General features: G+C 43.8%; 1 pseudogene; it reads right to left on the reverse strand.

Moving 5' to 3' along the window:
* Positions 1–5,628: 5,628 nt before the first annotated feature.
* On the reverse strand, positions 5,629–5,791 carry LOC148517761 (U2 spliceosomal RNA; annotated as a pseudogene).
* Between the last annotated feature and the right edge of the window lie 5,035 nt (positions 5,792–10,826).

Here is a 10,826-nt window from a genome sequence, read left to right on the forward strand (position 1 = left end):
CATTTGCAATGTCACAAATAAAGATATTAAAAAGCACTGGTCCAAGTACAGATCCCTGAGGTACTCCACTGGTAACATTTCCCTCTTGAGATTGCACTCAGTTTACTACAACTCTCTGTTTCCTATCCTGCAGCCATGATCTTATCCATTCAACTATCTTTGTATCCAATCCCATGCTTTCCAGTTTATTTATCAGTCTGTGATGTGGAACAGCGTCAAAAGCCTTACTAAAGTCTAGATAAGCTATATCTATGACCCCCCTTTATCTATTTCCTTAGTCACTCAGTCAAAAAAGTCAATAAGATTTGTTTAACACGATCTCCCCCCAGTAAATCCATGCTGTTTGGGATCCTGCAAATTGCTGGATTTGAGATAATCTCCGACTCTTTCTTTTAAGAGTGTTTCCATCAATTTCCCTACTACTGATGCAAGGCCCACTGGTCGGTAGTTGCTTGCCTCTTCCTTGCTTCCACTTTTGTGCAGTGGGACATTTGCTCTTTTCCAGTCCTCTGGAATTACTCCAGTAGCTAGTGACTGGTTGAATAATTCTGTTAATGGTGTTACCAGCACCCCTTTAAGCTCTTTTAGTATCCTTGGATGTATCCCAGCTGGCCCGATTGATTTATCCACTTTCAGTTTTGAGAGTTCTGTTAGGATCTTCTCCTCTGTAAATGTGCTTGTTCCTACCTCATTTTTCTGATTACACCTGCAACTTAACTGTGGCTCCTTGCCCTCTCTCTCAGTAGTGAATACTGAACAAAAATAATTATTAAGATGATTAGCTATTACATTGTCTCCCTCAACAAGACTCCCTCTTTCTGTCTTTAGTCTTTTTATTCCACCTTTTCTTTTTCTCCTTTCGCTTATATACTTAAAGAGTTTTGCCCCCTTTACCCACTGACTGACATTTTCTCCTCAGCTTCTGCCTTTGCACATCTGATTACTTTCTTAGCCTCCTTCTGTTTTACAAGATACACCTCTTTGTCTTCATTATTTTGCGTCTGCTTGTATTTCCTAAAGGTCATATTTTTTGCTTTCACAATACTTGCTACCTCTTTCCCAAACCACACTGGTTTCCTTTTCCTTGTGGTTTTCCTAACCATTTTCATACAAAAGGTCTGTTGCCTTTAATATTGCACTTTTTAAATGTTCCCACCTCACCTGCACTTCTTTCAAGTTCCTCCACTCTGCCAAAGATTCGCTTAAACATCTTCCCATCCCTGCAAAATCAGTTTTCCTAAAATCTAACACCTTTGTTTTTGTATAGGGTGAGTCAGTATCTGTCTTTATTCTGAACCATACTGCTTGATGATCACTGGATCCCAGGTTTTCACCCACTTTTACATCAGATATTCTGGGCAAAATTTACTAAGCGGCGGTTGCACAGCGGTTTCTATTCCATTCTAAACCCTGGTGGGTTGGTGGCAGTTTTGCAGTGGTTTCTAAATTACAGCCCTGTTCTATTCTATTCTAAAATGTGTTTTGATGGCAGTTTTGCAGCGGTTTTAGCCTTAGTAAATCTACAGAAAGCAAAACCGCCGCCAAACCACAGTCAAAACACTTTTTAGAATAGAGCAGGGCTGTCATTTAGAAACTGCTGCAAAACCGCCACCAAACCGCTTGGATTTAGAATAGAACAGAAACCGCAGTCAAACCGCTGCTTAGTAAATTTTGCCCTCTGTCTCCATTTGTAAGTATTAAGTCCAATATTGTCTCTTTCTGAGTGGGCTCCCTCACCAATTGCTGGAGGGAGGCTTCCTGCAATGAATTCAGGATGTCCCTACTTCTAGTGGAACTTGCCACAGACACCTCCCAGTTTATATCGGGCAGATTAAAATCTCCCATGATTAGAACCTCTCCTTTTCATGTGTTCAGGGGGGTGTGCACAAAAAAAAGCAAATTTCCAATGAAAAAATCAATGCGAGTTTGGAATTGAATTGCATATGTAATTTGCGGTGTGAGTTCGCCATAACAACAGCTCGCAGGATCCAACTCTTACCTAATTGAATTGACTCCAAAGACTGAGTATATCAGCTTGTCAACAATTCAAAACAATATCAGGTTGTGTATGAAACATTTTAAAAATTATTTATGTCACAGATAAAAATGAGGTGCTACCATAGACATAAAGGCAAGCATAGTACAGTCTCAATAGAAGAAAGAATGTCTATTGGATAAAAATATAAATATTTTAACAGAATATCCCATGTTTATTAAATAAAATGTTTTCAACTCATACATTATTTATGGGGTGCAACATTTGATAAATTAGTGGGAACCCTTCCCACCACACAAAAAAAATATAGAAGTGTACAGAAAATAGGATTTTGGTACTTATCAGTAAAATTCCCTTCTACGATTCCACAGGGGACACTGGAGATCAATTCACTGGAGTATAGACAGGTGGATGAGTGGAGCTGGCACTTTAAATCTTTATGTGTGAGTGACTGATTGCTGAGGTGCCACACGGGGAGCCAAAGAACACACCACATGAGTGGAAGGCACAGAATAAAAAAATGCCGAAAGCCGGGCACTAGCAACATACGCCTGACGGATGGTCAAGTGGATCCATGTGGCTAACAGCTGCAGAGAAGCAGACAAGGCACGATTAGCAGCACCATAAAGGACAGACAGGGAATCTGACTTCCGCAATGCTGCAATACGGGCCACCTAAATCTGAAGAACCCGCACAAATCATGATGTGGGAAGGCTGAGAGCCTATCGACAGCAGAAACACAAATGGTTGGTTGATGTGGAAGGCCAAAACCACCTTAAGTAGGAAGATGGTTTAGAAAAGAATCTGCACAGACAACATGAAAATAAGATAAGGAAGCCGACAAGAGAGAGCTCCCAACCCAGAGACCCGCCTGTCCAAAACCAAGGCCCATAGGAAGACCGTCGTCCAAGAACGGAGTTTCAATTTCACGTCCTCCAAGTCTCAATCAGAGAAGACTGGAGAAACAGCAGGACCAGGTTAAGGTGTAGGCGGGACAACGGAGGCTGTCCTAGGAAAACCCCCTGAAGAAAGATTGAAACTGAGGGAAAAGGCCAGGCGGCGCTGAAATATCGACAATACAGAGACCTGAAATCTTGAGAGAACCGCAGCATAACCCAGCATCCAGGTCCCGGTGAAGGGAAGTAGACGGAGCGACGTAAGGTAGTGGTGGGAAACCCCTGCTCTTCACACTAGATCACATAAGTACACCAGATGTGATGATAAGGAGCAGATGTAACCGGCTTGTGAACCCTGAACACGGTGAAAACTCCGGAACTCCGCTACGTCTAAAATTGCGGCCCAACAGCCATGCCATGGTGAAACGGTAGTAGCCATGGATCCTGCATGAAGAGCAGTTGGAAATTTGAGAACTAGGCCCAATGGCTAAGTCGGAGTTACAAGAAAAACCGTGTCCACTTCTCGCTTCACACGCCTGAGGACTAGCGGAAGGGGAAAAAAAAGAGGGAAGAGGTACATGAAATCGTACCTCCAAACACTGTCAGAGTGCTTACCACCTCTGCATTTGGGTCCCTTGTTCTGGAGCAGTACCGCCAGATGACTGTGCTTGGAGACCATGAGATGTATGTCTGGCCTGCCTAACCAATCAGCAGTTCGGAAAAAACCACATGCTGAAGGTCCCATTATTCAGGATGAAGGTCTAGACGACTGAGAAAATTGGTCTCCCAGTTTTCCACTCCTGGAAGAACACCCTTGAGATCGTCAAAACATGGGGCTCTATCCACCGTAGAATGTAACTCACCTCATGCAAGGCCCTGTGACTGCGTGTCCTTCCTTGAGGGATGAAAAACCCAACGGCAGTGGCATTGTCTAACAGGATCCAAACAGGCCAACCTTCGTGAAGGGAGGTAGCTTCCACAAGAGCGTGTAGATTACACAGAGTTTCAACACATCGATCTGGAGAGTTGACTCATGAAGCGACCATCGACCCTGGAAGTAATTGTGCAGAACCATTAAACATCTAGAGTCAGTTAGCCAAGGCGTATCACTCTATCAAGGAGGGAAACCGGGTAAGTGAAAATGATGAACACCTATGTACCTCAGAAGGCAATGTGGATATAACTCCCCAAGGAGATATAAGTGCACTAAAGGATTGGCAGACCAGGTCTAGCCGACATAGGGCGGTTTTCAATTAGTTTCGCGTCCACTGCCCGACTTTCCGCCTGCTTTGGATGCGGAAACTTAACGTGCACGCCCCCGCTCTTCACCCTATTCAATTCCAAACCACGTGAAAACGGCAAACTGCGAAGTCAAAAAGTTCTGTCCGAAATGGGGAAATCAGCCTGAACCCCCCAAAAAGATGCAATAACATTGGGAATCAATGTAGATGTGCCCGAGTAGGCCTAATAAAGCTATTTGGGGGCCTTAAGTTGTTTCAATAGCTTCTTATTAGTGTTTTTGCACAAGTGGTGAAGAATGGCTTTAAGCAGTATTGGGATACCTGAAAATGGGTGCTAGCATATTTTTAGGTCTCTAAAGTGAAGTTTTAATAAAAGTGAAATTCCTCCATCATACAAGCACCTGCAATCCCAAAAACATTTGGCCCCTTCTTAGAGCACACCCAGAACCTTATTTCGCTAGTTTTTGAAGTTGTCCCCCCACTTTGTGCTTTTTTACCCCAAAAAAGAAAGTACTTTTTTGGGGGTGTTCTTAATTGTTTTCCAGGACTTTTTTGACACAGTTGTCCTTTGGGGGGCTGTCCCAAGGGTTCTGAGTGGTTTCCCCACCTTTGCACCCCAAAATAAATATTTTGTACTTCTTTTTTCCTGCTATTCAGAGACGAATCTTTTTCACCTATTACATTGCATTGAATTTCCGCGTACGCGAAACCCGGCTGGAATTGAATACAGAGATAAGTTTCCGCCACGCGAAAAGCCCTGATCTGCGATAATTTTCCGCAGATCTCGGCTCTTCACTTCTAATTGGATACGGCCCATAGAAGGATAGAGAACTAGCAGGATGCAAAAAAAAACAAACTAACATAAAATAATGACTGTAATAGGTTATGTACAATAGGTCTGTGCGAAGCATCAATACTTTTGCTCTGGCTCATCTTGCATATAGAAGGAAGTGTTGAATATAGAACAAAACTTCTAGGGTTTAGAGCCAACTGATAGGAAAGGAGGTAGCCTACTGAGACAGAAGTCTACCACTATAGCTGTTAGGTGTTATGTCAAAAGCGTGCTGTTGCACAGTGAGCCTGTTACTCTTCTAAATGAATCTGAGGCAAGAGTACCTGCTTAGAAAGGTGGAGCAAACCCTTACCTGCGATGACCAGGGGCCATTTGGTTTCTCTGTGGCCTTAACCAACCTGTGTTCAACGTTGCCAGTAACCTCAAACAGGTAGAATACCAATAGGTTCCATAGGTCGACTGAGACCATACACTTTACAACCTGGTCTGTAGACTGCAGTAGCACCAGTAAATGCCTCCTCCTGTGTTAAAAACTAGGAGAGTTGTTAGTGGAGACATTACTGGTCGCACCAAGATACCGCAGTCTATGACTCACTAGTCTAAAGGAACTGGTTCAGAGGAGAGACCAGACCTTACAGCCTAGTATTGGGATGGATATAAACATATACTCTACACTGGATAATGGAGACCTTCCCCGAAGGAGGGAGAGACATAGATATACTCAAATTAATGCGTGGAGTAGAGAGAGCAAGCTCTTTTTCCATCTCCCTGTTGTAAATTAATTTAAGATATGGCCCCGCATAGGGGTGAATCAGATATTAAACTGATAAGAAACTACTACACATGATCACAGCCGAGAAGCGATCATCATACCTATAAAAAGGAAAAGAGAACCTGAGCCAGTTACTGATACACCGGGCAGTCCACATCTTCATTGCTTGTAAGAGAGGCCCAGCAGAGCTTAAGGAAAATATATAATTATACATAATTTACCTAGTCTCCTAAGGAATACATACATATACATATACACACATACATACATACATACACACACACACATATATACATACATATATAAATATAGCCTAGAAGACGCTATAGTCCAAACGTAAAAACTTATTGCTAAAATAATGGATGTTATAATTCCACATATAGGGAAAACACTAATGTGTTTGAGTTCTGGTTTAAAGGGGAAAGCGCAAACACAGTCCCTCACTACCACAAATATTCAATAGAGTTTTCCGTATTTGGGAAAAATCACAGGGCAATGTGGGAGAAAAACCTTGTGACTGTGGTATCTCCCCAGACAGGCAAGTATACTGAGGTACATATAAAACCTTATAAAGGTAACTATTATGTTAAATGTGAGTCACCTGGGAATCATTCAAATTAAGGGCCTCATTTAGTAACGAGTTTTATCACCAAAACGAGTGATAAATTTCACTGTGTATGATAAATGGTACTCGATCCAATCAGCTCCCAACTGTCAACTGTTAGAAAAATTATAGTTGGGAGCCGATTGGCTGGAGCACCATTTATCATACACAGTGACATTTATCACTCGTTTTGGTGATAAAACCAGTTACTAAATGGGGGCCTAAAGCTCGGCATCCACTATACAATTTTCTGTCAGATATCTGTCTGGTTGGAATGACAACCTGGTAATGTATGGGAGCAAATGACAATCGTCCATTTGCTCACAAACACTGGAAAATAGCCAGAAATGGTTGTTCAGACAAATTGGTTAAAACACACAAATGTAACCAATTTGAACTATTTTTTTTGTCCTTTTTTTCAGTGTTTAAAACCATATGATCACAATATAAAAGAGCAGCCTATGAATCAGAGGATGGATACAATTGACACATTCAATGGATACTTTCATTTGTATCAAAAACAAATTGTTTAGTTATAAAAGATAAAAAATGACAAGTGATAATTTACAATAAATAAAAGCACATATAAATTACAGTGTGTGTATATGTGACACATTTAAATCATACTCCTCTCTCTAATTTATAAAGGACCGGCACTGTTGATTTCCAATAGACAGCAATACTTATTTCAGAATATACGTGATCTTAGGAAGTTCTGTAAAAGTGGGTATATACTTGCCACCAAAATGTGTAAAGCTTTGTGTCATAAATTTCCTTAGTGCTGAGGGTCTTCAGGGTTTGTATTATTGAACCTGGGGAGCCGACAATTTAAAGGTGTAGCCAGGTAAACGGAGGTCATGATGTAATATCTCTACCCGTTTTGCGGATAGCGGCTTTATTTGACGGCAGCAAGGTTGTATATATTTCCAGGTGATATTAACCCTTGGGAGCTTGAGTCTTTAATCCCGCAGTGATAGACCCAAATGGCAAACAGCAGGGACTCCATTCCACGGTCACAGTGGTGGCAGTGTGAGGGCTCTACCTGTGGTGCGGGGAGCCTGGGTCTTTCTATTACCTGTCTTTATAAAGAAGCCAGGAAGAGTTGAAACGCGTAGGTGAATCTCAATTACATAGTTGAGACTGTATAGATTTTTGCAGACTGTAGGGTAGAGCCCGTCTGTGTCCCTTGTAAAAAGCCAGGACAACAGTGCACTATACTAGTGTGTACTAAAAATGTGGGAGCACACAATTATAAAGAGGTAGCATGGCCTCCTTTTTAACATGGTTTTTGGAATGGCCAGGTATGAGAACCACGGCTGGAAGTTCCCTCTGGTCCATTTGAGCGGGAAAATCAGTCAGCTTAAAGCACCTAGGGGCCCATTTATCAAAGGAAATTTGATGTAAATTCCCCGAAAACATCTGTTTTCGGGGGTTTACCTCAAATACTAAGTATCCCCCGGATGTATGAAGGAGGGACCGCAGCAGGTATCTCTGATACCTGCTGCGATCCCTCCATTACCGCTGGCAGCCGCCTCCCCCATAGGTTTCTATGGGGGATGCGATGCTGCCAAATATATCAATATCGGGAATGCTTTGCATTCCTGATATTGGCACCAGCAGCTAACGCCATCTGAAGATAGCGTTAGCCACTGTAGCCTATGGGGACTTACCGCATGTCAGCCGGCGGAGGGATCTTCCAGATCTCGGAGCCTGTCACCCTGCATGTGCCGGATCGTACATTCGGCCTCTATGATCGCATTTTGCAATGTGATCATGGGCGGTACTGCATGCCCTGATTGCATTACAAAATGCGATCATTAATAAATGGGCCCCCTAATCTTAATGGGGGTCAAACTCAAGGTGATGGCTCTGTCAAGCTATCTCCTTAAAAACTGACCCATGATGTTGCAGAAGGGTCGCGCTAGCACTAAGCCCCACCCCAGCCTCATACATACACTGTCCGGCAGTGCTATACTAAAGGCCACTATGCAGTCAACGCAGTGCTGGGCTGACGCAATCTGCGAGTCGCGCTGTAACTCCACCCCCCATTTCTTCCTTCTGGCGCTGGTTCAGCATCCTGTATGATACAGCGGCTACTGTGCTTTCTGTATTACACAACTGATAAAGGCGCCGCTCACCCCCTCCGGCTGTTAACGAAGTGCTGTGAACAATCAGCAGCGGCGCTATAGCCGCTCCTCCATCAATGATTTGATCTATGAAGCAAAACTGGTGCTCTGTGCACTGAGCCACAGCGCTGGTACTTGGTACAAACTCTGCACCAATTATATAAGTTGCAGTAACTAGCAGCGCTGGCCCTCCTGAAAAGGAGAAATGGAGGATAGATGGGGAGGACTGCAGGTTACTCCATCTTAGTCCCATGTTAGTCAGGGGAAGAGGCATTCTTACTGTGCTGCCAGCATCAGGTCCTGCGGTGGGCTAAATGACATGGACACAGCCTCCGTATTAGGCTCAGTCATGTCCTCCCTGAGCTAGTGTCAGGGTGTCTGGGACCTGGACACTCACTCTATAATAGTGGCGGCGGGTCCCCTGATGCTTCCATGTATCAGGCTGACAGATGCAGCTATCTGTCAGCCTGTCCTCAATGTGAGAGCTAAAAATAAAATTAAAAAAGACAAAGTATGGGCTGAACTCAGCCCCAAGTGACCGGCTCCCTCGGGGGGAGGAGTCACTCACACTTAAAGATTTAAAGTGCCAGCTCCACTCATCCACCCGTTTATACCCTAGTGTCTTGATCTCCAGTGTCCCCTGTGGAATAGCAGTGTTTCTGAAATGTTTATTGTAAGGTCTGTAGTAGTGAGGTACACATATTGTACATAAAAACACTGACATACTATGCAAAATGATATATTGATACAAATATATAATGAATGGAAATATTTGGTAACTGCCATATTGTGGCCATTATTAGTTGATACAGGAAAAAAATTGAGAATTGGGGCCCGAGGAGACGGAAACAGAATCAGAAGACAACTGAGGAGAAGGGGTAAAACGACAAAAGCCGAATAGAAACATACATAACAACAGAAACATTGACATGTGGCCAAAAGAAACCCCAGAACACAATGGCAGGTAAAGCAGTGCTGGGTAGGCATCCAGTGTCCCCTGTGGAATCTGAGAAAGAGTATCAAAATCCTATTTTCTCTTTTATACACCAGGGGACACTGGAGATCAAGACACTGGGGATGTCCCAAAGATTACCCCCCAAGTGGGAGAGCTCTGAGAAACCTGCAAAACCCTGCTATCAAAACTAGACTGAGGCCGCAAAGGTATCAAACCAATAGAAACTAACAAAAGTATGGACAGTGGACCAAGTGGTGGCACGACACAACTGGGAAGCAGAACCACCCCGATGAGCAGCTCATGAGGCACCCACGGAGCAAGTGGAATAATCAGAAAGAGACCGGCCACCAGAAATGTATGCCTGTTGAGTGACCAGACGGATCCATCTGTCCAACGTCTGCTTAGAAGCAGGTCAACCTCGTTTGGAAACATCATAAAGAACAAACAGCACATCCGACTTCCATGAGGCCACTGTACAGGCTACATAAATTTGGAGAGCCCGTACGCCATCCAGGGTGAGTGAAGACTGAAGAATCTGATAGCACCGGAACCACAATCGGCTGATTGATGTAAAAAGCCAAAACCACCTTCGGTAAGAAGGACGCTTTAGTTCCGCACGATCATCATGAAAAATGAGATAAGGTCGACAGGAGAGAGCTCCTAATTCAGAAACTCACCTAGCCGAAGCTAGGGCCAAAAGGAGGACTGTCTTTCAAGTGAGAAGCTTCAGATCCACATCTTCCAAGGGTTCAAACGTTGAAGAATGGAGAAAGGTTAGCACTAAGTTAAGATCCCATGGAGCAGTAGGTGGGATAAACGGAGGCTGAATCCGAAAGACCCCTGTAAAAAGGTCTGAACATGAGGGAGTAAGGCTGAAAAAAGACCGACAATGCCGATACCTGAACCTTCAAGGAACCAAGGTGCAAACCCGCATCCAAACCTAACTGGAGGAAAAGAAAAAGACGGGATAAACGGAAAGCAGTAGTGTGAAACCCCCAGTCTTCACACCAGGATACATAAGTGCGCCAGATATGGTAATACTGAGCCGATGTGATCGGTTTACGCGCCTGGAGCATGGTATGGACTACCATGTCTGGAACTCCACTACGTCTTAAGATAGCGGACTCAACAGCCATGCCGTTAAACGCAGCTGCTGTAGTCTGGGTAAAGATAAGGTCCCTGAAGCAAAAGGTCTGGTCGAAGAGACAATGGCCAGAGATCCCCTATAAAGAGCTGCTGAAGATCCGACAACATTGCTCACTGAGGCCAGTGCAGAGCCACTAGAATGACAGTTGTCACTTCCCTCTTGATCCACTTGAGAGCACATGGAAGAGGAAAAGGGGGGGGCAGGGGTTGTGTCTGGACGCCATGAAACCTACTTCTGGCATACCCCATTTCCGTACTAGCTGTCAGAAAATGTCTGGGTGAACATCCCGAAGGAAT

The sequence above is a fragment of the Taudactylus pleione genome, unplaced genomic scaffold, assembly GCF_031769625.1.
Source record: "Taudactylus pleione unplaced genomic scaffold, aTauple2 ptg000211l, whole genome shotgun sequence".
NCBI lineage: Eukaryota > Metazoa > Chordata > Amphibia > Anura > Myobatrachidae > Taudactylus > Taudactylus pleione.